The sequence below is a fragment of the Larus michahellis genome, chromosome 3 (genome assembly GCF_964199755.1).
Source record: "Larus michahellis chromosome 3, bLarMic1.1, whole genome shotgun sequence".
Lineage (NCBI taxonomy): Eukaryota > Metazoa > Chordata > Aves > Charadriiformes > Laridae > Larus > Larus michahellis.
Genome location: NC_133898.1, coordinates 47,616,773 through 47,641,411, shown reverse-complemented (window position 1 = coordinate 47,641,411; position 24,639 = coordinate 47,616,773). Strand labels below are relative to the sequence as shown.

The following is a 24,639-nucleotide window of genomic DNA, read 5'->3' as shown; positions in this document are numbered from 1 at the left end:
AAATTGGTTTAGTCTGAAAGCATCCCTGTAAATTTGTTTGATTTCTGCTCAGAAGATCTAGTGCCTAAAAGCAGTCAGTTAAATATCAGACACCTAACAGGAGTGGGGTTTGGGTTCTCCTTTTGGAAGGGCAGCATGCTAAAAGTGCCAGCAAACCTATCTGGGTCTGGGCTGCATCCCAGCTGCCGCATCAGTCCTTCCGCCAGGATCTCGTTGCAGAAGTCGGGGCCGGAGATGAGGGAGACAGAAAGAGCCCAGCCTGATTTCAGTATTCTTCTGGGGGTTGTGGAACAGGATGTTTAGAAAGATTACTTTCTCCTTGTAAATGGGACGTGAATTTTATCTGCGATTCTCAGAGAGAAAATGATAGTGGAATCTGCAATGCCACTTCCACAGTCATTTCTTGGAATACAGTTGTGCTTTAAGAGCATTTAAGAGGGTACCTTGACTGCTAATTTGAGGATTCAACATAGTTACTTCAACTATAAAGACAACGCATTTGAAAAATACTTGTGACAGATTTTCTGTAGATTAATTAATATAATCACGAAGATCTAATTAAATGAGGAAGACTTCCAGAGAGAGTAAATTCACTTAACAATCTGGAGAAAAGGTAATTTATATCTAAATATAGCTCTGCTAAGGATGACCATCCATGAAACCACAGCTTTTTTCATATTGTGGAAGAGAGTTTCCTCCCATTCAGATTTCTTTGAGGTTTTGTTCTTCCTTCACAGAATAACAAACCGATAAAAAATATTACAAAAAGGAGTTTTTAAGACTGTCAAGATGACAGGTTTCCACCTTCACTATAGTGACCTGATTCATTCCTGGCTGAGAAATAAGCACTCTCAATCACACTTAACAGTTTTCCGTGAGAGGGAAGGTACAGTTGCATTATCCAATACAAATAAAAGTTAAATTGGGCCCTGGTTTCAGCTAATTAAGCTTGTATACACTGAGGAAGCAGCTGAATGCTCTGTCAGGTCAAACAGATTATTTTCTGGTACTCACAGTGCATAGCTGGAGGGACAACATGCTCAGATGTTACTCTGTACACACATGTAGCCCAAATTTCAGGAGCATTCTTTCTAATAGTGAAACGCTATCACTTCTCAATTCCTGACAAATCAGGGGGCGGATGAAAGATCCTTTATGCAAAAGCTAAGCTTTTCTTCTTTTCTTTTCTTTTCTTTTCTTTTCTTTTCTTTTCTTTTCTTTTCTTTTCTTTTCTTTTCTTTTCTTTTCTTTTCTTTTCTTTTCTTTTTTCTTTTCTTTTCTTTTCTTTTCTTTTCTTTTCTTTTCTTTTCTTTTCTTTTCTTTTCTTTTCTTTTCTTTTCTTTTCTTTTCTTTTCTTTTCTTTTTTTCTTTTCTTTTCTTTTCACAATTAAAGTTTCTTCTCTGGTAGACCAGAAAAAGTCTTGAGATAATTTGAAAATTTCCCAGGCTAGGGACACAGTCTCCTGTCCTAAGCCTTATTAGAAACATAAGTCACCATTTCCTTCAACCTTAATGAAGGCACTGTAGTTAAATCCAGAGTAATCATTTTACGAGACAGAGCTACATCTTTCCAGCATACTTGCATAAGAATCAGAAGCAGGGCTGCAGAACAGGCCAAACCATAGCAGATAGGCTGGTACACCTATTTGTCACATGTTTCTCTAACTAACTAGCTCAATTACTTCTACTGAAGATGTCTAAAACTCTTGAAAATAGTTATTCTTACAGTTGTTACTCTAAGTACTGTTTGACTAATAATATATCAATACAATATGATAAATATGAACTTAGTCCTGCAACAGTTACCAGGAAAGCGCTCTTTATTTAACCAGCTGTGAAAATAAATTCAGATACTCCCTTGATAATTGTTACAAATATACAGTTATGTTAATGACATCTATTGAGGATGAGCTACCAAAATGAAGTTTACTTGAGAGTATTTCCAGCAACATGTATAATTGCAGATTTCAGAAAACATTTTCTTTGAACAACGCACACTACTTCATCGGTCTTGTGGATAATTTGCGTTTAACAGTCCCTTTAGAAAGCCGATAGGTCTAATCAAAGCTTGCATAATTTCTGTTTATCATTTAGGAAAGTTAGCAAGTCTCCACCAAAGGAAAACATCTCTGGTAAATAGTACACCTCAGCTTGTTACTGAAAGATGTGGGCTCGTTCTCTGACGGAGTTACTAACAATATTAGTGGTAACTAGAAAGTTATTTGTATCAATAAATGAATATTAAAGCTCTTCAGATTTATATTTATAAAAAATTCATCTGCTTTAATAGCAATAGTAGCAGTACTATTACTAAAGTAATTGATTTATTAATTAGTAATTGCTATTCCTAAGGCAGCCAGTAACTACTGAAGCATTTTGGCACTTTGGAGAGATGAGGCAACAAAAAATACGAATGTACCACCGATGATTTTCTTTTCTGGTAGGATTCATGTTTTGTTAAATCAAAGTAAGTTTTACTGCAGGAAATTTTGAGATTTGCAAAATTCTTAAAGAAATATAAATATTCCTGAATATGAAATATGCAGGAATCAGATATAACCATCTATCTCACTATCAAAAACATTGGTTAAAAATAAACAGCCTTGGCTTAATGGCTCCATCCCGCTGCCCGTCAGCTGGTGCGGGTCCAGAGGGAATCCTGCACGGGGACAGCCACAGACTTGTACTCTCCTACCAAAATGTAGCCAGGCACTCCAGCTTGTGCAGTGGCAGTGCTTTGGTTTTCTCATTGTTTGCCTTTTTACAGAATCGTGGATTTCCTCTTTTTGTATATTGTTACAAAAATCACTGCTTAGAAATGCTTTTGTTACATTCATCTGACTTCAGCTTTGTAGAGAAAAAAGTGCCTTTCTCCATTAAATGCATAGCCTGCACCCCTCTTGTCCCACATCTACTATTGCTCTCACTATCACAACTTCTGATACTATATGATATTCACGCAGTCTACGGTTTGACTAGATTTCCTGCTTGAATCTTATCATGCATAAGGAGATAACCTAGCCCACTAGTATATGCGAATATAGATTATTTTATTACTTGTGCTTTCTTTAATTGTATCAAAATGCTCTTAAGACTAATACACAGATGGATATTTACTGAATTTAGTTCCAGCATCTTGAACAATCACGTTTTCAAAGCACTTTGGTGGGTGAAGGAGCATAACCAAACAAATGTTATGTGTGCTGCAGTGGGTGAGAGACAGTTTCATGGGCACTCACTTTTTTTTTTTAATCAAATTTAATTTGAAATGGTTTCTATACTGAGATTTTATTGCAGACCTGATTGTTGAGGCACTGTGGAAAACAAGACGGAACAGATTTAAGAAGCAAGGTACAGGACTATCCAGCTTCTTGTGGTGTGGGGGGCAGGCTTCGAGCATTTCCTTTATCATACGATCTTTAAACTACAGCAGAACTTTACAGATCTCCAAGATATAATTAAAACCACTTCTTCTAAATCATAATGCATCTGATTTTAACAAAAGCAAGAATGCAGAAGACATTTTTTTCTCATTAATATAGGAAAAAAAGATAGCTTTGTGGTTAGGATGGAGTAGCCAAATTCACAAACCCCAGAACATATCCTCCTTGGTACTGTGTTCCAGTGCATCGCTAATGCTAATGTAAATGCTACCCATAAAACCAACCCATTTGCAAGTTACTGTGCTACCAGAAACAAAATAACTGCATGATAAACTAAAATTTACCCCTATAATCATGCCCATTGTGAATTCCAGTGACTTCTAAGGAAATCATGCAATACGTCTGTCTGCTCCTTAAAGTGTAAAATTAGCATAATAGCTGTTGATCCACCTGACAGGTGGATTTGAGACACACATACAGATACCTGGAAAGAAGATGCTTTAAAACCACAAATTTAGATAAGCTATCCCCAGCCTTAAACTCTGCCTAGGTGATGTGTGTTCCCGTTCCTGACTCATCAGACCAAATAGACTCCACTCGCCATACCTTTGACACTGGACTTGTACCACCACCTTAGCTGTGACTTTGTCTGGGTTTGTGATTTTTACTCCTGTTTTTCACTATTGTTATTTTTTTTCAGAAGGAAGGCCATTGTAAAACCTAGTTTTTCAACAGATTCTGAAAATGTAATTAGAAGAGGAATGAAAGTTGAAGTTTTTTATGTTATTTCTGTGTCCTACAAACACATACAAAAGGTAGGGAAAGCACTGTCTTTCTGAGTGTGTCAGTTTAAAATACGATCTTCAAACATAGTGCAACTGGAGATTATTCACTAATAAAATTCTAGAACTACTGGTTTTTTTAAAAAGTATTACTTCTCAGATACTTCATGATGATTTAAATAAAACGTCCTTGGAAATGCCAAGTACATATTGTACGTCAAAGAATCCTAACCAGGATAGGTTTAACGAAAACTCCCTGTTACCTCAAGAGATAAACAGACCAGCCAAGTGAGACTTGAACCACTAAATATGTAAAAAATAGATGTTCATCACAGGATATGTAGCTCATACTCAAAAGATATATGGGACTCAAGCCTTCCAATACAATGGCCTAGATTACTGCATTTGCTTACAAGGAATTGATAGGTGCCTGCCTGAAACAAGCTGGTCAGCTCTGGGCTGATAAATTCCTTTCCAATTACTCCACTTAATTTTTCTGAATAACGGGCTTAATCAACAAGGAACTGATTCCAGGTCTAAGCCAGACAAATGACTTCCTAATTTTGTGACTTTGGTGCCTGGCTTGAACTTTAGCTTTTGCAATGATGGCTTTTGAACTGTAGTTAGCAATAGAGACTAAGCAGCATAAACTGTCACAGTTTTTTTGTTTCCTCTTCTTTTTTTCCCCAGATAGAAAAATGAATAGCACTGAAGAACTAAGGAGCTGGCTTCTCAATTTAGCACTGTTTTACTCAGCAATTTTCAGAAGCAACAGCAGAATAGGAAGGGTACAAACTATTCACTAGTTGGATCTAATATTTTTCTTCTCTCATGATTAAATGGTCAGATCAGGTGGTACAGCTGATCCTGGACAGTGGTCCAGCTTCCCCGTGCCACCCTACCTGGCACCTGTATTTCGGAGAACTCCATAAGACTGGGACAATTTCCCTATACACCCTATTAAATGCAGTGCTGGTGAAATACAGTTGCAGCACCGGTATACTGTAACTTTGTATGTGGTCTGCATATAATGTATACAATACACATGTGTGCTTGTGAGCATGTGTGTGTGCGTCTGTGTGTGCACCTTTGTAGAGAAAAGCTGTATGTAACTGCACTGCGCTCCCCAGCACAATTTGTGCAACAAACATTATCTGTTCAGCTGCGTCTGCCTGTACAACAGACACTCTGTCTGAGCAAAGACACTCTCTGAGCATGAATTAAGTTACCCTCCGTATGAAAAGCAATTTATTGATCCAGTCCCTGATAGATTTCCTTTTCACTCAATTTTTACCTACTGTTAGCAAACCATAGAGCCAGGAAAATTCAATAACTGCTGTTCCTATTGGGTACTGTGTAACTGGAAGACCTGGAGCTTTAAAAGCATCTGAACTTATAAGACGATTCCTATTCTGCACGAGGAAAAAAACCCAACAAAACAAAACAAAAACCAAACAAACACAAGCAAAAAAGAATCAGAGAGAAAGCTTATTTGGGGAGATCAGGAGAGGTAGATATAAATCCTCACTTTTTCTGAGCCAAATCAGGGAGACGAATTTAAGTATCTCATCCCAATTCTTCACCATCAGGCTGTAAACCATTTGATTCCCACCCTTCCAAAAACAAAAAAAAAAAGGACCTGCTTTAATTTCTGCAAAAAACACACCAAAAAAGCTGAAATCTCACAAATATTTTCAGCTGCAGTTCTTTAAGATTTATAACTATTATTGGCATTTTTCTTTGGAAGAAGTATTCTTCAAAAGAAGAAAGTATCCTTCAAATGAACAATGCCTTGATTTACTATGAAAACCTGTTTATGAAGTTTTCCTTACACCAGGAAGATTCCTGCTTTTCTGTTTGCTTTTAAACTGAAGCTAATACTCTTTTGAAAGCTTTTGTGTCATCCTAGTGAGGCGTATTAGCCAGGGCTTGGGAGGCAAGTCTCACTTCTGTAAATGACTTCCTTTTTCCTCCTCTCCCCCATGTCCAGGTGTGATTTTTTTCAGCACTGCTTAGATTTTTTCCTGCTATTTCTTGATTTTTACTCTAACGTGGGCAAGTCAGAGGAGTGGTTAGAACTCCTAATCTTTGCCTCATATGTGCGTCAGGTTAGACTTGGGCCCTGGTTTTGCAATTGGATCTGCCCACACGCATGCCCGTCTGCAGGGACCTGCTTTGGCACGGTGCTGTCAGTGTTGAGCCGTTCACTCTGCCTGCTGTATTACTTGTGAGTAACCACTTGGCCTCCCTCCGTGTAGCTTTCTTTGCTTTCATGCCAGAAAACCAAACAATAACAACCTTCTTTTCCCTCTTCTTTATTGCTTTATTGTATTATTCCTGCCTCAGTAATATCAGGTGAGTGATATTGGCAGTTGTCTTCCCACAAATGCCAAAACACTAATTGCTTGCTGCCACGGGACAGTTCAGTGTTCAAATTCCCAGGACTCATCGCTCTCACACCAAATATGAGGACCTCTGTTAAGACTAATACAACTCATTAATAAAAAAAAACAGTCATTAATGATAAATGGCTGCAAGTGTTCATTATGCACTGTATAAGCATACAGAGAGACACAGAGGGGTTTGTGACCTCAAAAACTCAGATGTGCTCAATATTTGCAATGAATTACATTCTTCCACAATAGCAGTAATACAAGGAAGTTTATTTTGTCATGCTCAGATTTCATAAAATAACATCTTCAAGTATAACTTCCCTATTCTCAGTAAAACAAGCAAGCTTTTGTGTGTTCCAGTACTAGCACAGAATGAAGATCCTGAAGAGCATCTTAAATATATTGAGAGTAATAAATGATTACGTGATTTTAATATGATTTAATACAGGATACAGCAAAAGATATAAGGCAGCATTTCCCAGAATTTCTTCAGCAAAGTCACAGTCGCCAGAGGAGACACTTGATGGATTCAGAACAGGAGTTGAAGTTAAAGAATGACACATAGACAGAAGGAGAGAAGGAAAGATTTCGGTGTACCTGGAAATCAAAAGCTCATATTTAAAGGCACAGCCTGTTTGGTAGGAATACTATTCCCAGTTCTGCCCTTGACTTGCAACATGACCTTGAGTTAGTCTCTTGACTTTTCTGTTGGGTTTGGCATAATGGTCTACTGCTTTTCTTGCAGAAAATGCCCATAAAAAAAGATTCCCTCTATCAATTTTTTTTTAATTGGAAACACTTTCAACAGCAAAAAAACATCGAACCACCAAACATTTGAAGTAAAAAAAGTACTGAAAACTTGAAGAAACAAAAGTTATAAATTCCAAATGGAATTCTTCATTTGCATTTCCCAACAAGGATTTTCAATAAATATTTTCAAGGAATGAAAGCACTTTCAGCAAAAATGTTTATCGAGAAAACACATTTTCCCATCAAATTTAAGTTTTAGTAGAAAAAGACAGAGCAAACTTGACCAACCAACACCATTACATGCCTATCACATCCATATATCATGAAACAAGAGCTTTGAGTGCCCAGATGAATGTGGCTTTCAGCTGACCAGGTGGGCTGAATGACACAAAACTAGCAGTTTTGGACTACGTGACATCTTCCCTGCTCCCTGAAATGTCTTTCTTATTCCCTCATTTCCTGATGAAGCCAACGAAATGCTACTAACTTCTTAGTTTCATCATACATTTGTTTCCCATTCAAAGCTAAGTCCTTGGTTCTTTTACTTTCCAGCTTCCTGGAAGTTCACATGGCAATGAATTAGTTTCATTTGATTAATGCAGGACTATTTCTTGGGGCTAGTTGTTCACACATCCCTCCTGAGGACACCTGTAGCTTTCAAGCAGCTGATTTGGCTTTGACTGAGCCAAAATTGCAGTTGCCTTAATATCTTCCCGGCTTCATTGAGACTGCGCTCAGTTCCCGAGAAAAAGACAACAGATAGGGAGCGTTCCCAGCTTTCACTCTCTTTTTACACCCTTGGTACATAAATAAAACAAGGACAGTAATTTATAACACCTCTAAAGTCATTCTGCTGGTTGTCACATTGTGCTCGCTATGGCTTCTACTGGATCCAGCCTACATAAACTTATTTCATGGCCACAGCTACAGAGTTACACCTTTCTCATGCAGAGAAAATCCTAGACAACACTGAGCTTGATTCCTGCCTGTCTTGTGTAGTCATGTACAGGGAAGTGGATATGAGTTGCCGCTTTTCTGATTTAATACTTGGCACTTTGGGAAGATATGATCAGGAGAAAGCACAAAGCAGTGACGGAAGATTAAATCATTGGAGAAAAGAATAAATCTTTAATAGCTCTATGTAAACTATGTAAATTAATCTAGAGCAAACATATTTATTAGAAATAGCACAGGTTTGTGACGATAGCTTTTTAAATATTTTTTCTTTATTTGTCATCAAATGTTACCTTTGATTACTGGATAATAAACTTTTAAAGCAATTATTGAAAGGGCGCAAGCCCAATCAAGCATCTGTGACCCCACCAATTATCTCTGCTAATTGAAATAGTATGTCTCTTCCCCAAGTTGCTACTTTAAAAAACCCTGCCATCACAAATGGATCAAGAGCTCCACATTCTGTGATATACAAACAAAATCAATTATGTGTTCTTTAAAAAAAAATTTTTATTATAAAGATTACTAGCCTTTCAGTTAAGCTTTTTCTGAACAATCTTGACTGTTTCAGAATATTACTTGGCCATTTCCATGCACGATAGGTTAAGGCTTGGCATAGTTTAGATGAAATTCCATATAATTCTTATTGTAGTTATGATCATGCATAGTATTTAAGTCATTATTTAGATAATAGAAAAAAAGACTTTTTAGGCAAAGGCATTATTTAAAAGAGAAAAGAAAGACTTTTACAGACATGCCATTGCCATTGGATACTCAAGTAATTTGAACACATAAGAATTTTTCAGCATGAGGAACCTAGCCCTGAAATGGACAATACTGAGTTTTCAGAAGTAGCCCTTCATAATGCTTCTTAATTTGTTAGCAAAACTGAACACTTAATTTCAACACTGGATGCCTTCCTTATGAGTTGTAAACTGACGTCCACAAAAGAGCTGTCTGGAGGCTTTCTTAGTATCTATTTACAGCTAGTCATGTAATGGCTGTCCAAGAATCTTAAATGCTGCCATGGCATCTCTGAACTTGCTTGCCTGCTTGCTAACCAACAACTGTGCACCAGCATCTGGCCCATGTCCCGCACTGACAGAACTGAGCAACAACATGTGAATTCCCAGCCGCTCCTGAGCTTGTAACAATTCCTTGGTATATACAGATATGAAAAAGTTATAGTATTTTTCAAGGCCAGACTCAAGGGGGCTTGGTGGTTCTTTGGATTGGTTTGATTTTGGTTTTCCTCTGTCTGTCTGTCTGTCTATTCATCCATCCATCCATCCATCCATCCATCCATCCATCCATCCATCCATCCATTTTGGTATACTATAAAATTAAGAAATTGAAGGCAAGCACTACTGGTGACCTTTCTGAGCTTTTATTTCTGTTCTGAGTGCAGAGCTTAATCCTAAAATTTAGTCTATCACTACAGATATGTCTCTTTCATTTCAGTAAGAGACTGTAAAGTAGTATTTCTGAAAAAAGTAAAGAACTGCTTTATAATATTTATTCTTTGTCCCATATTAGACCCATTTTGAAATGGTTAATACATGTAATATAGCTTCTACTGGGTCCTGGGATACAAGTCAGGAGTAAAAACCAAGAATACATTCCCAATAAAGTCAGAGAAATCTCTGTTTTTATAATGCGATGGGTACTGCTGAACATCAGCTGGAAACATGACTTAAAATTATTATATGACTTAAAGAAAGTATAACAAGGAAAGACATGATATAGGCAATTTACAAAATTTATGAATATGCAAATCATAGATGAGAAGGAAACTACACGTAAAAAACATTTCATGTTTGATGCTTCCCTGTCATGTATTTTCCCATTATAATAACTAAAATGAAGTCGAATGTATGCTGCCTATAATGGTTTCTAACATTTGCTAAGCTTTTACTTATTTTATTTTCCCACTGAAGGATATTTTATACTTTTCTTATATAATCTGACACCATTTAACACCTATAGGCTGACTACATGAATGAACATTAAATAATAGGGTAGCAGCAGAAATATAACAGGAACAAATGCCGCGAGTGCAGCCTGCTCTGAACATCTGCTCAGGAAGCTCTGCATTAAGGCAGTTGATATAAAACCGCTGCCCTTCACAGGCTCATCCTTTTGTAGTTGCTTCCTTTATGTTTTCTATGGTATTTGCACCTTGATCTCTAGCAGGCTTGCAGTTTCTTAGAAGTACTTTCATAGACCTATGGAACTGCACGGTGTGCGATGTACAGCACTAATATATTGCTCTCAAATCATACTGATTTGGGTGTGTTTGCATGGCGTAACTTGTACTGACAGAAGTTCTTTGGATATGCTACAAAGTCAGAGGTTTTCCAGTCATTTTTCACTCAAGTGAATACACAATATTCTTGCTGCACCAAAAGATAACAGACTGTATTACACTACATGGCAATGTCTGCATTTACAGTTAAGGCCATAGTGTTGCAGTGGCACAACTAAAGGCTACAAGGTACAGAGTTCTTGAAAAAATATTTCTACAGACTGTAAAATTTCATTACTCCTGCTACTACCTTGGGATCCAGGATTTGTTTTCCTTAGGGCTTCTTCAAATGCTTCTTAAAGGGTCTATGTTTCCTTTTTTATAAAAATTCTGAACACAGTACAGAAGGAAGTTAATCAGAGCAGTAAATCTAATAACTCCATGTTTTGTCTTTTTCTATTAGCGTTCCGTATCTAGCTACTAATATGTAAATTTGGAGTAGTTCATTTCCTACTCTTTAACTGACCATGATCTCTATGAACATATGCATGCTTATCAGGATAAATATGTACATTTTAGGCCTTGGCTTCACACAACAACGAAACCAAATATTTACAAAATATACACAATAGACTCCTCCATTTGTTAGTGTGATTCATGTTTAATACTAGTGTGTAATAAATTCATGTCAATGTCGGCATAACCGTTTCCTTGCATTTCTAAAAAGCTCAGGATTAAATAAAAAAAAAAACAGGAAAGTCATCACTCTTCTCTCACAGGCGTACTACCTTGCAAATAAATTTTCTCTAGAAAAAGTTGTGCACCCAACTTTGAGAAGAGGTCACCATGAGCAAAAGTGAAATGTGTGGGAAGGTGGAAGTTAGGATCAGTCACAATCATAATATGTAGAGCAAACTACAAAAAAAAATTGTGAGAAAATTCTGTCTTCATTTGTTTTTGTTTTTAATATAAACTGTGCCGCATCCTCTACCAGAATCTTATTCTGCATTAGCTCAAAGTGCTTTTCACATTTGTGAGTTTCTCAAATCAATTATCTTAACTGATCAAAATATCTGCTGGAATGCCCCAGAAGAATATACTATTTTATGGACATGACTTTTGCGTATGGATATCAATATGAACATAGAAAAAGTATGAAAAATCCACTATTGACTCGGAAGCAGATAATGAGCCTCATCTTGAAAGCTGTTTAAAAAAAAACAACTTGATTTGTGAACCTTTTGACTGTGTAATTACCATAAAATTAATTATACTGCAAAGTCAGAAGAGTGGAACTTCGGCACTTATAGGTTGTTCATGTTGCCTTTTTTATTCAGAACCCTCAAAATAGATCACAAATATTAATTTATTACAACCTAGGATCTTGTGAAAAAAAATGGTCTTCCTGCCCCTGCCTCTTTCCCTCTTACCTTTCAGGAGACCACTGTTTCTCCTGGCAGCCCCAGCCCAGGAGTGAGCATTTTGCAGGAGCCCTTGGAAACAACTTCAGCCATACAGATCAACCTTTCCTTATAGATAATTCCACTTGAATGTTAGGATCTCAAGGAAGCTGTCAAATCCTTCTCCTGCGCTGCTGAACTGCAGGGATTTTGCTGCAAAGACACGTAACTATATGTCAAGGGACCTTTATGAGAATTTGTTAAGGCTCCTGATGATGAAGGCCAACCTTTATTGTCTCTATTTTTTTCAGATCTCAACAGGACTGTACTTATTGCTCTCCAATCTGCAGCATGACATGCTCTATTGAAGTGATATGGCACAGAAATACACATTTTCCTCTTCTGAGTGAATTGGAAAATCATGTGTTTTTAATTAGCTTTAAAAGGACACTACAGCAGCTGGTACTACAAAGCATATGAAAAGACTTGCCTTGCTTTGGCTTTGCACTTGGAGAATCAAACAGTTAAGTGCCTGCTTTTCTACAGTGGGTGATGAACGTGAATTATGTGGATTGGAGAAGGCGTGGGGTTTTAAACACAGGCTCTTCCCTTTTCACTTTTGTGCTGCCGGGTGGCTGCTAATTTACTCTTGCTCTATTGCCTGTTTCTGGATCATTACTGAAACAGTGTTAGTCATAGACTCCCTGAGATGTTTTACAACATTTTTTGAATAACAGACAGCTGGTGTACAGCAAAAGCACGCCATACAGGCTCCAGTCCTCCTTATACTTGCTTGTACACTCCTGGGCAGTAGAGGACAAAACACAGAAGTTTGCAGGATATCTCTGGGGGGAAATAAGAAGGCATCCCCAGAGTGGGATTTCCGCCTCCCTGTTGTTCTGTAAACTGCTCTGCTCCCAAAGAAAGAGAACAGGAATTGCAGGTGGACAGGTAGCAGGTTTCCCTCCTCTGAGTCTCTGCTTTGGCTTCTGTGATGGAGAAGCTAATAAGCAGTGCCAAATGTGCTCAGTTAATATTTCTTGAAGCTATATGAATTTGCCTCACATGTTCCATGGCACTCATTTTATGAGGGCACAAACTTCCACTCAGGCTTCAGCTCCCCAGCAATCAGCGATAGTCTCACTCAGATGAAATCGGTCACACTTTTTTTGTTGTATTTATACAGTTTCATGTACTATGTTCTGAGTACTTATGTGAAGGTTTCCATGTTTTGGTAACTAATTTGATGTTATTACAGAACACTTTGCCAAAGTGCTGAAATCCCGGCTAACATTGCAGCCACGTAACCACAGACTGGCTACGCGTATACTTACTTTGGTACACCTTCCAAAATGATTCCTCTAAAGCCTCTTTTCCTCCTCCCAAGTTCCGTGGAAGTCACTACGCTTTCAAAACACTACTATATGTTTTTTCATCATTTCTAACAAAAATAATGGAAAGTGAATTATTTAATATAAGAAGGAGTAGCAAATGCATACTCTTAGAAAAAATTTCCAGGTCAATGATCAAAAAATATTACCTGTATCATAAAGGTGGAGTTGCCCTGGAGTCGCATGAATTGGCGCAGTGCTGATTTGTCTCTGTTGCAATGTGACAAAGTATCTTTTCCAGCTCTATTGATACTCTGCTGAAGAATTTCCTCAGTGTGTTCTCCATGTGAGAACTGGACTCAATCAATTTCCATTAGTGAGACAGCTATTTTTGAAGAAAAAAAAAACAAAACAAAAAAAACCAACAACAAAAAACCCAAAAATGTTTTAACTTGTCATAGTAGAAGCAACGTTTCATTTTTTTTAAACCTGTCAAAAATGAAATTCATGATGGCTTAAGCAGAGTGAGTAACTCAAGTATGGAGATAGTAAGGATAGGTGAATGGGTAACTGTATTCACAGTTAGACAATTAAAAAATTAACTTTTTTTCCCTCAAAACTACTGAATTTCATTCTTCCAAGGTGTTTTCCAAAACAGCATCAAAAAAGCCAGCAGACGTGCTGGCTTTTCTCTCTATAGTACATACACATCACTATAGGTGTCTGTCCACATAGATCCCCCAGCAGCACTTGCCAACTCACCTACGGAGAAGTGGTGGGTTGAGCTTGGCCAGCTGCCAGACGCCCTCTCTTGCTCTCTCAATCCCCCTCCTCAACAGGAAAAGAGGAGAAAATAAAATGAAAAGCTTGCGGGTCAGGACAGAGAGATAACTCACCAATTACCCTCCCAGGCAAAACAGACTTGACTTGGCAAAAATGAATTTAATTTATTGACAATTAACAACAGAGTTCGACGGCGAGAAATAAAGACAAAAACTAAGAGACCTTCCCCCTACCCCTCGCCTTTTGTTTCCCAGGTTTAACTTTACTCCTTCGTTTCCAGCTCCCCCACCTTCCCCCCGAGCCCCAGGCGGCACAGGGGGTCGGGGACAGGGGCTGCGGTCGGTCCATGGCAGCTCCTCTCTGCCGCCCCGTCCTCCTCACGCTGCTCCAGCCTGGGGCCTCCACGGGCTGCCCTCCGTCAGGGTGAACCTGCCCCAGCCTGGGCTCTCTGCGGGCCGCAGGTCCTTCAGGACACGTCCACCGGCTCCTGTGTGGGCTGCCAGGATGTGTTTCGCTCTTTCTGGAACGCTCTTTCCCTGAGGTGCTCACCGGTGGCCGCGGGGCCTGGCCGTGCCCTGAGGTGGGTCCCTTGGAGCCGACTGGAACCGGCTGTGCCCGGCTCGGGGCAGCCCCAGCCGCTCCTCACAGGGGCCGCCCCGCAGCGCCCCCCTCCGCCTCGCCGGCACCTCTCCACCGACACCTGACACCCAAGGTAAATAAAGTCCTAAACGCATAGTTTGACACATCTTACAACTGCATGACCTATTCTTAAAAGCATTTGAAGTACGTTAGACCGATTTCAAAGGGATGCGGCTATCCAGATTCTCTGAGGTAATGGAGCTTGGCCTACACTTTCCCGGTGTGCATCAGATGTTCATACAACGCACCGGAATAATACTTACATAATGTTTATTTTTACAACTTAAAAGTCAATTAAGATACGTGCTTCAAGACCTGAACCTTCCCAACCTAAATAGTCTGAAAGATTTTCACCAGTTTAAAGTATTTGGTAACAAATGCTTAGAAATTTATGCTGAGCAACACGATCTGCCTCTGCTTTCTGCCCAGCCGACCCTCTCCCTCTCCTTCTCCGTTACTGTGTCACTATCTACATCTGATTGATGGCGCTTCAGTACTTTGAAGTCTGAGATTAATGATCAAGTTCCCACGTCTTGGTCACCTGATTTTGAAGGAAGGACTGTGATTTGAATTGTGGAGGTTAAAAAAGGAAAATATTTTTCTTGTCTTGCGATGGCTGAAAGGTCATTCTTGAGTACAAGTGGTTTAAATAATTTATTGTGAGCTACTGACTCATAACAGAGTTACTGATCTGTCTTTTACTATGGTGACGTTCTATTTTTTCAACTCTGGTGGTTTTTTTCTGTGGTAGGACTAAATAGCTCTCAATCTGCAGTAACCAGAAATGTTTAAGTATGCTGCAACTGCATAATGATGCATCAGATATGTGCCTTTTATAGTCTGACTAACAGAGACGTGCCTTCATGGGACTACAGGCTAAAAAGAAGTGTTTTGCTTTGGAACAGCATGCCTCTATCATCTTTGAGTGCATCATTTATTTTCTAAGTAGCCCGTGCATACTCATTTTGCAAGGGGGGATGATTTGAGACTCCATTGCTGATCTACTTTTTGCATTTCTGCACTGGCACTGAGATTCTTCATACCTCGTTAAACTTGTCTTCTCTATTATGTGTGCTTCATTGTTCTGTGCAGTCTAGTGGGATTGATATATCCTTTATTATACCTTTTAGTAACTCTTAAAAGTTGCCTAGAATTTAAAATAATTCTCACAGCTGCTAGTATTTCATAAATTTCATTTTGTCTTCAAGGCAAATACCAAATATCAAAATACTTTTATTTTCCCCACCGAACTTAAAATATTTATATGTACTGAAGACATTCTGGATCATATTCCGGGACAGAATATGGAAGTCTGGTCACTTGAAAAGTGCATCTACCAAAATGTCTTTCTAGTTTCTGACTACTTTGATCGCAAAACCTTCCTTCACCGTAACTGCAAATGCTGCTAGTTGCTGCGTAAAGCAGGCAGAACACCTTTCCTCAAGAAAGACTGCACAACCCTCCTCTTCCCTCTGCATCTTTTTCCTTGTCTTTTCTTTTGACTCCAAACAATGATTATGGACAGGAGCTAAGGCCTCTGTGGGGATAAGGTTCTCATGAGAAAAAGGTCTACAAGACAGAATTTCTGTAGTTCAAGAAGTGAGGAGTAGTGTAAAACAGTCGTGGAAATTAAAAAGTAGAGGAGGAAAAAAAAACAAAACAAAACATAAAAAAGGAAAGGAACCACTGGATCCTGTTGTGAAGCTGTTGGGCTCCATGCAGAACTTGCCCCTGCGTTGCTTGTGTTTTGGCGACATAGCCTTATTGAGGACAGAAATTCTTGTGGGATCCTCTGTGCAGGTGAGGGGCCTGTGGGCTGCCACAGATTTTCACCTTTCTAGCTCTGCAGCCCAACCACTCCTTTAAGGCCATCAGGGTCTCTCATCACGCAGTTTCCCCTCACCTGTCCTGCCCAGCATATCTTGCCCAGGCTGATCTGGGGCATCCTTAGGAGTCTGTTCCCTCAGCACGGAAAGAGGTGAAAGCTAAAAACAACCAAGGTAAAAGAATATGGGAAACCATAACACTGAAAATAAGCTATGGAAAATCTGGTTTTAAAAGGGAAGAGCTACTGCTACAGGGAGTGTACACTTAATTTGTACGTCTGCTGGGCACTAACAGGCACCAGAGGAGGAAGGTGGTGTATATATGTTTTTGTTGTAGCACATTAAGAAAGACAACTTAATTTCTACTTACCTTATTGTTAGATCTGCTATTGATATTGCACCCATTTCAAAATTTGGGAATAATGTTATTAAGCTTGCAAATGTCTCAAAAGGATTAATTAATTGTTTTGGAAGTGTTTCCCATTATTTGAAATCAAAGTGTTATCAAAATCAAATTATTATGTTACCAAATAATAGGCCTGGAACTTGAATTTCAGTCTGACGACCGGTTTTAAACAGACAAGGCTCTATCTGAACACACTTTTGTGCTTGTATATGCATTTCTCACAATCAAACTCTCAGATGTTATACCAAAGGATGTTTGAAATAATGTATCAATTTGGAAAATTGTGAACCACTGTCATCCTCATTGGACGTTCTCTGAAACCGTTATGAAATGTGAATGAAACTGTATTCTTTACATATATTAGGTAGTAGAAAACTCCACAAATTGTGTCTCATTTTTTCAGATGCACTTAGTGGCTGGCCTTAGTGATGACCTTGATCATCAGCCATGAATGTGATTTTGATTTTCTTTGCACTACAAGGATCACCTCGCTTTATGGAGTGGTGTAAGGTTTGCACTGATCTACATGATGGAAAATCAGATAAAATGCAGTATGTGCCAGACAAACTTGCTCCCTTTTTTTAGACAAGACAAATAATATTCTTGACAAGGGTAATTCTGCAGACTTGATCTATTGGAGCTCAGTAAGGCTTTTGGCACAGTGACACATGGGGAATTGTTAGTTAAGCTGAAGAAGATGAGGATTAGTACAAGAATGTCAATACAGTAAGGCACGGGCCAAAGGGGAGACAATGAGGTGTGTGTGCTGACAAACCATCAGGCTAGATGGATACTGCTGGTGAAATTCCTCAGGGAGCAGTAGTTGCTCAGCCTTGGCCAAAGGGAGGGATCTGACAGCTGAGGCTCCTGGTGAGACAATATTCAGAGGCTCCGCCAATGCTGACTGAGGAGTATCTGGTGATCGGATGAAAAAAATCGAGTGACCATAAGGTCACAGTAAGGCATAAAGTGAGAAATACAAGTAGGCAAAACAAGATAATGCATGTAGGAGCTAAGTACAGGAATGTCTGCCATGAGCTTGGGGTTATCACCTAGAAACAGAGGAAACAAAAGCAATAATTGTCGGTACTAATGGGCCAGAGATTAACTATTAGCCAGCAATGTGACGGAGCAGAGAAAACAGCGAGGTGAATACCAGCTTACGATCCAGGGCACTCTCACCATTTCTGAGCTCTTTCTAACTGGCTGTATTTAGTACCTCATCTAAAATTGGTGTATAATTTCACCCATATTGAAGAAAATTCAACTCAAAAATAAAGTTGATACACAAATGCAGCTTGGATAAGCAGGAGAGGAGGACCCATGTTACAGAACAAGACTAGGAAAGTACAGGTTTAGCCTAGCAAAACTCTGGAGGGGACATTACACAGATCTTACACCACAGGAGAACAGTGAGCTAGCTCAAGTCGAGGCCAGTAGTGTCAGGAAAGACAAATGGGTATAAAGTATTCAGAAATAAATTGAGGCTTAAAATTAGAAGTTCCTAACTATTACAGACATAAGGTTCTGCTGCAAAAAATAAAATATATTCTTAATCATCTGAACTTCTGAATGAAACTATGTGATTCCTGATTCCATGGGATGAATGATGCCATGGACGATGAAGTGGTGTTGCCCAAAAAGGTCCTTCAAGGATAACTTCAAGGAGTGCTCAAGAGAGATAACTGAGTTGATATCCTAATGAGCTTTTTCGGATCCTATCTGCAAATACACAACCACGGAGGCAACCAGAGGATGAGCGCACAGACTCTGGGAACAGCAGTGGCATGGACACAGGCATGAAAAGTGCAGGAGCCCAAGGATGCAGAATCAGCGCCAACAAAGATGAGGCTGAAAATTCAGTGTTCCTTAATGTGTAACAAAAAGTGTGTCTTGTGCAGCAGCTCGTCCAGTTGTCCAGCCACATGGTGCTCACTTGTACATCTCCACCTTTCTTGCAGCACTGTTCTCTGCGAGGGCTGGTCTGCCCATGGTGACTTGGTCTTGATCCTCCAGGGTGTCCCACACGGCAGGTAGATTCTATGTTTTTCAGCGAGAGGAGAAATAAATCAAGATGCTGAGAGGTGTGCAACTTCTCATGACAGATTTGCTTCTTATTCCCATAGATACCTCATGAAAGATAATCAAATAATATTTCCTAATTAAAAAAACCGAACATAACACAGCCTTCAAATTAATCTTCACCTCTGTTCCTCCTTAAGAACATATTGTGAAGAGTTGTATTATGCCTAGGAGCTGTAGTATGCAGGTTTGAACCTCTGGTCTCTGCTCAGCCAAAGATCTTGTTAAAGTCAATGGATTTTTTTCTGTAAAGGTTATTATTTAGCAGTGTCACTGCAAAATTTATTTCCCTACTTTAGGCTTCCCTGAACAGTTCCTTGACTTTCTCAACACTTACTTTTTTATACAAGACATTATCCAATATGTGTTTTCTAGGATCATTGATTTTAATGTGTATATGCTTGCTTTAAAGGCTCATTTTGCATGACTCAAGGTTAAATTTATTTATGTTACACAATTGTACTAGGCAACTGGGCCCTGATTTATAAACTATTGATATGTGTCTTATAGAAAGGCAAATCCAAAGCCGAGATGATTTCAGCTTGCTTTGAATCTTAAAAAGAATGTATTTTCTAAAATACATTCTGCACTATATACATAGATGATTTTTGCCACAACCTCAGGAATTAGTGAGGTTATGGTAGATACAAAGCTGTGTACTTTTTGACCCTGGCCTAATTATGCTGTGATTTACCATTTGGGAATTTTTTCCCCCTATATGAATGGTCCATGTGTTAATACACTCTCCACCTTGACCAGAGATCATCTTAGCTGTATTTTGTGTGCTCACAACCGGGAAGCCCTTACGCGAATATAACAGCTAATACAAGAGACAAAAGGGAAAAGATGATCAAATTACCTAGGATTTTTTTTTCAGCTACAGCTTCAATGGCATAAAAAGAAATACACTATTTCTAATATAATCTTAAAAAACTAGAGTTGCATTCTGTGACCTCATGGTGTCTCTGACACGCAGGGGTGCTGAGCAATTGGCAGCCGAGATGCGGAGACTCCAAGGACAACCATGGTCCGAGGGGTCACCTGAGACGACTCAGCCACGGGGGCTCTCGGCTGCTCTGAAACCCCAGCCTAACGTTACAGTCTATAGTGTTATTTCTGACGCTATTTTTAGATGCAAGGTAAAAGGAACAGCATAGATGTGCAGTAAAGCAAACGTATGCAGAGCTCAAGAACAGAGGAATCTTTGCACACCAAAAAGTCTTGATTTTTTATGTGTAAGAATTATTTTTCTTTTTGCATTTTTGTCCCACAGGTATTTTTTTAAAGTGTTATGAATTACCCATTGAATTAATTGAAAAACAGCAGATTTTTTTTTTTAAGTGTTGAAAATTTAGTACCAAAAATTTTATATATTCTTTCACAGGCTCTGGTCTTGCCTACTTGTCCCTAAGGATCCTACGGCATGTTCTGTGAAAATCCTGGTGACAGGGTGCAGGACGCGGCCCTTCGCCCGAGTGACCATGGTGCCTGGCTGGCAGTGGAGCGGCACGAAGGGTGAAGAAGACCTGTCACCCAGGGCCGGCCGCATTTTGGTAGCTGAGGAAGGGACCTCTAGCAAGCAGGTAGTCCTTCCTCACTGAATGTGAAAGGTGCGAGATGGGCCCCAAGTTTATAAAATTCATTTCTGAATTAATTCCTTATAAAATTAATAGAGAATTAGAACCCTACAGAGGATAGACTGCTGTTTTATTTATATTTTCTGTGGCATAGTTTGTCAACTTTTGTCTTACATGTAACCAAGAAATACACCAGCAGGCAAACAGAACACACCCTGCTCCCTTATGCCATGGCAACTTTATAGCAAGCAATGCCTAAAACAAGTGCAAAATTCTCAACTTTCTTTGTGTTGAACAATTTCAAGTTAAATTTATTAATCTTTTACAACAAAAGAAACACAGAAGTGTGAGACACCTTGGTTTGCTGTAATAATTTATCACGTACATTTACAGGATCTTTTAAAACGCAAAAGATGCCTTATGTTCTTCTGGTTCAGTGTGTTTTAGTTGTGCATAGGCATACATTAATATATTATTTGGCTTTTTGTGAGTTCGTAGCGTGCCGAAATGGGAGAATATTTTAAGCAGGTCTTTTGCAAGATTGCTAGAAATGAATCAATACCTTATTAATATATATTGCAGAGCTATATGACGGTATGTGACTTGGTTGATGTTATATGCCCCATTAAGAGGCATATTGAATATGCAGTGGAAAAGTATTTACCTTCCACAAGCAGGACCACAATCTTCAAGCAGTAGCTGCTCATGCATCTCAATTAAAACCGATAAAAATAGATACCAAAAAGAAGAAAAAAAAAAAAGAGACAAGGCCATCGCAGACTAATGGAAGGCTTCCCCACGTAATCTCATTTTCTGTGAGTCATTTCTCCTTGGCGGGCACTTTGCAGGGGCAGGGGATGGTTTATGCAAACCTCCGTTTCCAACTCCCTGCACCCCGAGGCAGGGTCCGCGGCCAGACCCCCGCCCGCTCATCCCCGCCCGCCCGCCCCCCGCAGCGTCCCGCCGGCTCGGGGTGGCTGCGGGCCGCCGGGGACACCCCGCCATCGCGCCTCGGAGGTGCCGCCCGGTGGCCGCCGCTGCCGCCACCGGGCTCCCCGCCGGGCGGCCCCAGGGGACCCGCCCGGGTCGGACCAGGCCCGTGGCGAGGGGCGGAGGGGCGGGACGGGGCTGAGCCCCGTGAGGTCAGCGGCGGGCGGGCCAATGAGCGGCGCGGCGCGGCGCGGCGGGCAGCGGAGCCAGGGTGCCCGTCGCGTGGCGGCCGCATGGGGAGGGCGGTGGCGGCGGCGGCGCGGGACGGTCTGGCGGCGGGCGCGGGGCGAGGGGTCCCGGTGCGCCCCCGCCCACCCAGGGGGCGAGACTGAAGGAGGCGGTGCCGCTGCCCAGGCACAGGTGCGGCGGCGGCGCGGGCGGGTGCGGAGCGCCCTCCTCCCGGCAGCGCCCGGCGGGGGATGTGCCGGCCGCCGGGGGCGCGCCGCCCGTGGGAAGCGCGCTCCTAACGCCACCTGGGCGCCGCGGGGAGCGCTCGGCGCGGGGTCGCCGGTGAACCGGGCAGGTAGGAAGAGAAACGCCCTTTCGGGAAGGTCTGAGGGGCTTTTGTTTGGTTTTGCTGTCGTGTGTGGGGCCGCCCGTGCCGGCAGCGCAGCGGGGCTCTCCGCGGGGAAAGTTGCGGGGACGGTCCCTGCGCCGGGGCGGCTTGCGGAGCCGCGGTGCCCCGTGCCTGCTGCTTCTCCTCTGCCCGGCGTGGGGGGCTGCGCTTAGGGCGGCGGTGGCCGCGGGGGGGCTCCGCGGACCGTGGCGGGGCTGCCCCACTCCTAGCGGGGCTCGGAAGAGTGGCCGCTCCCGCGGGCTGCTACGCCCCTTGAACAGCGAGGCGAGGTGCCGGCCGCCCCGCCGTGCACGCCCGTGGGCTCGCCCCTCCACTGGGACCGGGGGCTGCGGCCGAACAGCACGGCCGTCCCGTCCTGCGGCGGCTCGCCCTGGGAGCCCCGGAGCACGGCTCGACGTGCCGCCGGCTGCCGGGTTTGTCCCGCCGGGGCAGTGCGGGAGCGCGCAGCGGCGCGCGGGCCCCCCCCGGCCGGTCGGTGCCCCCGCAGCGTCCCCACGCACCGAGCGCGGCGTCTCCTCCTGTCTGGATCAACGAGGTTCCTCGGGGTTGTAGTGGGTGCGGGCTGTCGTGCAGCTGGAGTTTGCGAAGGCATCAGCGGGCAGGGTGTGCGCTGCCAGCGCACCCACAGACAGGAGCGTCTGAACCAGTCCAGCTATTTACTTAAAACCAGGGCTAGCCGTATTCCCTTCGCTGTGTAAGTCTCGGGGCGGACAAACCCAAACGGGCTCATGGGTGCAGGGCTGTGGATCTTCTCGTGTGAGTTTTCTTGCTGATTAACAGGCAGAATTCTGATTGTCTGGGATTACTTTTGGAAAAACGCAAATCCCAGCAAATATCTTTGCTGACCATATATAGAAGCGTCACAGACAGAAGAACTGAACTTCAGTGTTGCTGAGACACATCAAGAAACTTTTAAAAAAAAAAAAGCAAACGAAAGCCAGGATATGTATTGAGGATGTTTTTGCCCAAGCAATATATTTTTCTATGTTTACACCCTACATTGACTGAAATGTTGGTACTTTTTTTTTTATTTACATACCGATACACTTCAAAGTCAGTGAATGATATATTGATTTTATTTTGTCTGCTTATGTATATTTAATCTGACAGCGTTTGGTTTGCTGACTTGTGTTGGACCAGGACTGCAGTAGGTAACACTGTTTTTTTCTAGAATGCATGCCCAGTTTGCTGGCTTTCAGAAATGTGCCTTAGCATGGTAGCAAGCTGATCGCTTGTATGGTAGCAATTCTCCATGGCATGGAAGAAGTATTGCAGGGTTTGCTGATGTGTGTCTTAAAAAGTTTTCATGTTTTGCTCGCTTTTTTTTTTTTAATTTTCCTTTATTTTTTAATAGTTAGTACCAGAAGTTTTTACACATACGTTACTGCCCTGTAGAGCAATATGAAGATTACATTTTTTAGTGCTGAATCTCATTCAGAGTAATATGTTTTTACTTTGGTACCGTGTGCATGTTAACAGGGTAGCTTCAGCTTTAGGGAAGAAGACTTGAGCGGAAGCACTGAAAACCATTCTCTTGGACTATTTTGGATCTATCAGTTTTGCCGGGTTTTAGTAGCACAGCAATGAAATACTCCAGGGATAATCCAGTATGAAATTCATCTGACTTGCTGCCAGCTGTATCCAAACAGGTTGCAAGTTTTCTTCCTTTCTTATACCAGCTGTGCTCTGACAGCAAACCCAGAAATTCAGTTTTGTATTCTTTCATGTTTCATTAGAAAAAACCCAAACAAACCAACAAAACCCAGACCTAATTTATTCCAGAAACTGCTTTCAGGTGCAAATTCATGTCATTGTAAAGTAGTTGAATAGTAACTTTCTGGAGGGAGCCGATTGCATACTTTATATTTTCATATATCTGTATCACAATATCTGTATATTGTCAAGTGCAATCCATTTTTGTTTCTGTTACTGAAAGAAATTTAAATTTCATCTTGCTCATAGTAAAATAGTCTGTATCCAACAACTTAACAATATATTTTAGAGTAGCAGTCTCAGAAGCAAGTTTTCGTGGTGAAAACCAACTGTGATCATATGAAACATCACAAACACAGTGCTCAATGGGGTCTTAAATTACAGTTCTAAGTATTAGTGTTAAGGATTAAAATGTCTTGGTTAATTTGTAAGCTGGTCTAAAAAATTATCACACTTATGACACTTCATTCTAAATCTATAATTGCTGCTTTAAAACTGTCTAACCTCCCTTTCTTGCATTTGTGTTTAGATTTTAGTAGTCGTGCTGTGAATGTTTTAAGTATCGAATCCTGAAATGATAAAGAAAAATCTTGTGATGACTAAGGTGGAAATTTCTTCTACATAAATACTACAACACTATGGTTCTTACGTTCATACCTTCCCTCCTCCCTCAGTCTTGATTTCAGCAGACAGCCTAAACGCATACTTTGTGCTGGCAATTACTGTGCTTACTCAGTGTTATGTGACTCAAAGAGGAAGGGGTGCAAAAGGTGCTTGACACTAGAAGAAAGTTTGAAGTGATCTAGAT

At 41.0% G+C, this 24,639-nt stretch overlaps 1 protein-coding gene across 4 annotated transcripts in view; it reads left to right on the top strand.

The window, feature by feature from the left end:
- The first annotated feature begins 21,738 nt into the window (after window positions 1–21,738).
- CHRM3 (cholinergic receptor muscarinic 3) overlaps window positions 21,739–24,639 on the top strand; it is a 285,044-nt gene continuing 282,143 nt past the window's right edge. For 2 of the 4 annotated variants that reach the window (XM_074580023.1, XM_074580025.1), the window contains exon 1: window positions 21,739–22,064. The gene's annotated coding sequence lies outside the window, so the exon portion shown is untranslated. Of the gene's footprint in view, window positions 22,065–22,696; window positions 22,813–24,639 lie in introns of those variants that run through there. The other 2 variants (XM_074580024.1, XM_074580026.1) reach the window with 1 other exon arrangement.